Below are 7,244 nucleotides of genomic sequence, written 5' to 3' on the forward strand. Positions count from 1 at the left end.
GGTGGGGTGGTGAGGTTGATTTCTTTATAGACGAAAAGAGCTCGGATCCTTTAAGACTGGCCTAATTCACTGGTTAAGCATGTGATTTTTTTCCCTTTTGTTCTGGTAGTCGTCAATGCGTTGGGGATTGGACCTGGGGCCTTAAGCGAGGGAAGTGTTCTGCAGCTTTGCCCCTAGCCCTGTGTGTACAGTTTATAGTGTGATGGAGACAGGGTCTCACTGAATTGCCCAGGCTGGACCTGAACAGGTTCTGAGACCTTGAGCTTGAATTCCTCCTGCTTTAACCTCAGAGTAGCTAGGATTACAGCTCCAGCAAGTCGATGGCTTATCTGCCGGCTGTGTGCTATCAGTAAGTCACAGTGTCTGTGAATCTGAGTTGTCATCTGAAAAGAAACAATAGCTCACTTAAGGTTTTGTGAGCACTAACATCACTTGTAAATCAGATGCCACCAGCGTGTAGTGTTACTGGGATTAATTCTTTGATTCTTTAGTCAGTTTTACTTAACATTCATTTGGATATAATACTTTTAATAAATGCTGTATAGTTTACAGAGACAGCTATAAACCAACTTCCCATTCAGGATAGACCCTTAGTAGATTGCTGTTCAGACTGCTTGCATATGCCCTAGACTACAAAGTGGAAGGCGGATCTACAACTCCAGCAGCCAATGTTAAGTTTTAAATAAACTGTCTCAGACACCCTCTGTTTTTACGTTTGGGGAGAGGTGAGACAGGTCTTTCCTTGTAGCCCGGGTAGCCTTGAACTTGTGCTCTTGCCTCTGCTTCCTGCATACTAGAGGTGCAACCATACTCTACATTATAGAAAGAGATGATTTTTGTTTTATGCGTCTGAGTGTTTCCCTGTATGTGTGTCTATCTCTCATGTGTACTGATGTCCTCAGAGCCCCTGGGACTGGAGTTACAGATGTGAGTCATGGTGTGGGGGCTGGGAACTGGGAAGGGCTCCTTTGCAAGAGCAGCAAACAGTCTTGACTGCTGAGCCACCTCTCCAGTCCTAGTTGCACATATTTTGAGGTGGAAATAAGACTTTTTAAATATTTTCTAAATGTACTCTTAATTTACTAATGAGATTGTAATAGCTCTTCCCCATAATACTTTGCTCTCCGTTAATTAGATGTTAATTAATTAACATCTCCGTTAATAAGAATTCATTCTGTGACTTACTGTAGCTTAACCAGAACATTGTATATGTACTTACTATGTGTCAGATACCTCCAGCAACTGCATCTCAGGCCAAGGCAGGTGGTGTCAGATACATAAATTCTGGTGTGTGTAATGTTGACTGGATTTATGGTCATGTAAAGAAGAAATCACCCGAAACTCACCAGCTTGTCACTCATGTGAAGGGTAACTAGAAGCTATTCATTTTTCAAGGCTATCAGTGGTTCCTGCCCAATTCATATTTAGAAAGGCATTATCCATGTGTCCCTTAGTGTCTGAGGAGGCCAATTTCCTCAGCTTAGAGGCAACACATTGATATTTTGACCTTTTTTAGTTTGGTATTCTCTCCTGATTTGTAAGGAACTAAGGCACCCATTGACAGAGCGCCTCAGAAGACCCTGTGCCCAGCCTTCCCTGGTGCATAGCCTTCCCAGAGACAGTAAGCAGCATTTCAGTAATAATGCTTGGATATCAACACAGTAGTGGAAAAATAAAGAATTTGATCTAGTAGGTGACACACCTCTTTGCCATGTCTTTCTTACGCTCAGTAATTCCTAAACTCAGTATAGACAGACACTTTGTCTAACAGTTCCCTTTGTCTAACCCTGAAACCTTCAGCTTCAAAGTTAATGAAAACAGGCCGTGTCCCTAGGCAGGGCCAGTCCTAGAATTACTGTGCCTTCACGGGTCTGGGAAGATACTTCTGGAGAATCTGTTATCCCTACTTTACAGGTGCTGAGTACAGGTGTTTAGAGACGCATAGCTGATAACCAGGCACGTAAGTCTAGATTGTTAGCATCTGAGCCCAGTGCCTACTGTGCCAGGTACCTGATAAAAATTTCCATTTGTGGATATATGTTTCCTGATCCAGTACATACTTAGTAAAGGCTGATGATGTGTAGGAACAGCCCTAAATATTGAGTCATGTGATCTGGTGTGCTGCTTGCTCTGTTGGACTGGAGAATGATCTATGATTTACAGCTACACTTTCAGTTGTGGTGAGTGGATTTATTAAGTATATAGTAAGCAAAAGTCGGAGAACAAACAGCAAAAGACCATCACATCAGGAGCCCAGAACTCCTAGCAGAAATGAACAGGGAAGCCCTGCTGAGGCAGCCAGCTGAAGTTTCTGTCTGGGAGGAGCACAGTCTCCTCCATAAAGGAGCACGTGACAGCGGGAAGGCAACATCCTCAAATCAGCTGCTTACGTTTATCCGGCAGACACCTGACTGGGAAGCCGAGGCAACTGAAACTCCTGATTGAGAGGGTCCTTCCCGCTTCCCATCCTCACCCCAACCAAGCATTTTTTATATTATGGGATAGTCTCTGACGGAAAAGCTTTCTCGCGTGTTTTAAATGCCCTTGTGACCTTGACGGCTCTCCCTGTTTCTGAGCCAGGAGTCCAGCCTGACCCAGGACAAGTCTTGGAGGACACTTGACATAAACAAGCATGCTTGGTCTAAGGAAGTGGTTCTTAGCCTATGGGTTGTGGTCCCTTTGTGGGTTGAATGACCCTTTCACAGGGGTTGCCTAAGACTGACAGACATATGATACATTACAATTTATAACAGTAACAAAGTTACAATTAATGAAGCAGCAATGAAAATAATGTTATAGTTGGAGGTCACCACAACATGAAGACCTGTCTTAAAGGGTCTCAGCATTAGAAGGTTGAGAACCACTCGTCGAAAGTGTGTGCATGGCAGCAGGGGAGGGGTGGGATGGGTGGGGCTGGGGTGGGGAGGGAGCAACACTGCTTCCAGAGTGAGCTTCTCAATGAGCTCAAACAACACACGATAGTATATATCCAGACTGTCCTCTGGGCAGAGGGCCTGAATGAAAGGGCACACTGTTTCAGCTTTGGTGTGCTCAGAGTACAAAGATTTGTAAGGTGTGTACTCTGCTCATAAAGAGCTAAGAAAATGAGTACATAAAAAAAAAAACAGTCATGGATATTTGAATGTTTTTTTATTCTGATGGGTGTGGGTATTCAAGGTGCTTCCCACAAGAGTTCATGTGTAACTACCCACGGGTTCTTCATTTAGCTATTAAAAACGTAAGGGCTGGGAGATGGCTCAATTAAGTGCCTCCCTCACGAGCCTTAGGACTTGAGTTTCAATCTTCAGCCCCATATAAAAGCCAGGTGCAGAGGTGTACATCTGTAGCCCCAACACTGTGCGTGCGTGCATGTGTGTGTGCGTGCGTGCATGCGTGTGTGTGTGTGTGTGTGTGTGTGTGTGCGTGTAAAACAGGCAGCTCTCCTGAGCTCTAGTTTGCTGGCCAGCCTAGCCATTCTGAGCTCCTGGTTCACCGAGAAGCCCAGTCTCAAAAAACGGGGGAAATCAACACAGCGTTGACATCTGGCCTCTACATGCAGACGTACTCACATGATCATATTATACACTTATCACACACACACACAAACCATGGAGTCTGATTTGTCTTCCTGACCTCGGGACCTGCCTACCCTGGTGTGGGGTAGATATACCCAGTGCCACTCCATTGAAGAAAACTATTTTCCCTCTCCTAGCCGATGTCATGTATTTTCCAGACACAGCAGGGCCAGTGCACATATGAACTCAGAGAGACTTGTGACAGCATGTACAGGACCTTTGCAAGTTCAAGCCAGACAAAACCCCAGCACAGGAGAAAGGAAAGTAGGCACAAAGTCTCCGTGGCCTAACCACGGAGGTACATACCTTAAATCCCAGCACTCGAGGCAGAGGTAAGGGGTCTCTAAATTCAAGGCTAGCCTGTTCTACATAGTGATTCCTGGCCAGCCAGGGCTACGAGACCCAGTCTTAAGAAAAGAAAAGAGAAGAGAGGGAAGGGAAGAGAAGAGAAGAAAGAAGGAAGGAAGGAAGGAAGGAAGGAAGGAAGGAAGGAAAACTCATAGTAGTTTCACCTTTTGTTGAGTCTAATGAGCTCAATAGCCCATATAGAAAATTCTCATCAAGGAAAATGAGGCTAAGTGTAAGAGTCTGGAGTTGCGTGCAATTGTATGCTGGCTAGGTGCTGGTGCTACCCAGCACCCGGGTTTATTTTCATCTCAGTTCTGTCTTCCAGGACCATTGAAACCAAGTATGTATATCCTTGTTCAAGACAGGCAGAGGAGGCAGAAGCCTGTCCCCAGGCATGGAATTCTAAGACCACCTATCAGTCTGCCTGAGCAGCATTATCACATGTAATTTTACAAAACAATAGTTGTCAGTGGTGCACCCAAGGCTAAGTGGTCTAAACAGGGCCCACCTCTTTCGGATCTCGTGAGATCTCTGGGCAAAACTGAAATTCTGTTTCTCAGGAGGAAGGAGCCAATGGATATTAAGTCAGAAACTAGTTTTCCATCTCACCCACCAGACCATGAGGTCATCCTGAATGATCACACTGAGCATACAAGATGAGTTCCTCTTTGTGTTGACTCAAATGTCAAAGAGAAAACTTGGTGAAGCGTGAGAAATCAACATCCAGGCTCCAAGAGTCAGCCGGTGTTCAGGAAGCTGTTCCCTGGAGAAGAGCGTGTGGGGCGGGACTGAGATAGGGCCCATTCGGCTCCAAGAAGCTGGACACCCAGCTGCAGTGCCATAAGCAATACAGATGTGGGACTCCCTATCCGGTCCGCAGTCAGAAGAGGGGAGGTGTCGTGTTTATGACCACGGCAAAGCCATACTTAGAGCAACCCGGGCTGCTACTGTTTATCTTTGTCCTTGTCCTTTGGCACGCCGTCGCCTGACCATGGTACCTACCAGTGTTTGTCACACAGTTGGACGAGACTGCTCAGGCCACCTTAGTATCATGGTGCATACCTAGAACCCGAGGCTTGCCCGCACATCTGTTCCCCATTCCTCAGATGCGCTCTGAGGAATGCCAGACACCCCCTTAACGCACCTCCCTACACTTGTTTCCTCTTATTCTTCATACCACATCAGAGATTTTCCGTTCATCCTGGGGTCATCTTTTCTAAGACTGCAGTTTTTTCCAGGTTAGTCTTCCATCTAGATCAAAAACAAAAAACAAACCAAAAAACCCCCAAATCCCTTTCCATTCATCTTTGTGTCCCTTGCCACTACCTCACAGTTTGTCTGAATGAAAGCTTACTGACTTAAATTGTCGAGTTACCTCTGTTCCTTCCCACTGTGTGTATTTTCATGTCTGTGGGTTTCCTCAGAAGGACATGCTATCTTAACACAGACACTAGTTTTTCTTTTCTCTATCGAACTGACTTTTTTTTTTTTAAAAAAAAAATATTTTCCTGTTGTTGTATTCTGTTAGTCTTTGGGCATTAATCTCACCACTCAAACATAGTCAGGTCCTCTGCTATAATACATGTGTGTAGGCGTTATCAGCTCCTCCACATACGTGGGAGAACGGTGTCATGGAGAATTGCAGTTTAGATTTACACTGACCTAGGCTTTAATCATCATTCACATCATTAACTCTGTGATTGTAGGCAAGTTTCTTAGCTACTCTAAGCCCCTTTCTTCCACAAAAAGGACAGAAAGAAAAAAAATGGAGAGGAAATATGTAGTGAGACCCTGTCAAAAAAAAATAGATAATGAAACAATAGGTATCTTGTTTACCATTAGAAAATGATAATTGATTGATAAATGTTTCTGCCCCTGCTCAATTAATCCCAGGTGGATTGGTAGGGATCTTGACAAGCCAGTAGTGATTAGCTGAGCCGCCTGTCTCTTTAAAGAGTCAGGGCCAAGCCTTTGGATAGTCTTGCTGACCTGCTTTGAAATTCTACCTCGGGTGGAGCCATGGTTGTTTCTCCCTGCCTGCCTCCCCTGACTTTCCTGCCCACAGCTGGCAAGGACTCCATCCCGGGAGCCCCATGTGTGATGCCCAGACAGCTGCTGCTTGCTAAAATAGGCAGGTTGATGGGAAGTGGCAAATGACAAGACCAGTGTATGGAAATCCCCACCCTCCACCGCTCACAGTCACACCTGTAATCCTAGCATGTGGGAGGCCAGGCAGGAGGATTACCAAGAACTGTAGACCAGCCTGGGCCACCTAGTGAGTTCCGGGTCAGTCTATGCTGAAGTGACATCAGGCTCAAAAAATATAACCAAAAAAAAAAAAAAAAAAATCACAGGCCCAAGCACCATTGTGAGAGCGGCTTGTGGTCTTTGTTCTCCAGATTTGCTCCAGCGCTTTTTCTACCTCTCTCCAGAGAGAGAGAGAGAGAGAGAGAGAGAGAGAGAGAGAGAGAGAGAGAGGTGTGATACCATTTGCAGATCAATTGGTTCCAATTAAAAATTTAAAATGTCTCCCTTATCATGCAGAGAGCTTAAGAGCTTTCACACTTCGGTAACTGTGCTTGCACCACGCCATTTCAGTCTCGCCAGGACAAATGCGACTCCCCCTCTACTCACACCTCGCCCCTCTCTCAGCTCTGCCCTCCCCATACTGCCCTTCTTCCTGGGCCACACTGTTCTTTAAGCTTAATTTGGTCATTTGTTGCAGGCATCGAGTTGCCATTGTTGTTTGTAGGCTCCCTCTTGAAAAGTGGCGCTCAGGTCGTCAATATGCACTTAGTATTTGTCCAGGTGGGAACTCCAACAACGTTAGTGCACACCTAGTAAGTATCTGTCAGGTGGGAACTCCAACAATGTTAGTGCACACCTAGTAAGTATTTGTCAGGTGGGAACTCCAACAATGTTAGTGCACACCTAGTAAGTATTTGTCAGGTGGGAACTCCAACAACGTTAGAGCGCACCTAGTAAGTATTTGTCAGGTGGGAACTCCAACAACGTTAGAGCGCACCTAGTAAGTATGTGTCAGGTGGGAACTCCAATAGTGCATTCAACATTTTCTAGTTTTTCCTCAGCCTTAGACTGTTAGTTCAGTGACTCCCCGTGGACTTAGTATTTGGATGGTTCTAGGCTACTCAGCACACACTTAAAATGTGGGAACAATAGGGCAAAGGCGTTACCAAACCCAGCAGCCAGGATGGAGACCCAGCAAGTCCTCTAGAAGCAAGAAAGTCAAGTTTCTTGGCTTAATGTTTGCTTAGTTCACATTTATTTCTGTGTGGTGCAGTGTATCCCCTGAGTTTGTTT

This window comes from Myodes glareolus, chromosome 2 (genome assembly GCF_982192425.1).
Source record: "Myodes glareolus chromosome 2, mMyoGla1.1, whole genome shotgun sequence".
In the NCBI taxonomy this organism is placed as follows: Eukaryota; Metazoa; Chordata; class Mammalia; order Rodentia; family Cricetidae; genus Myodes; species Myodes glareolus.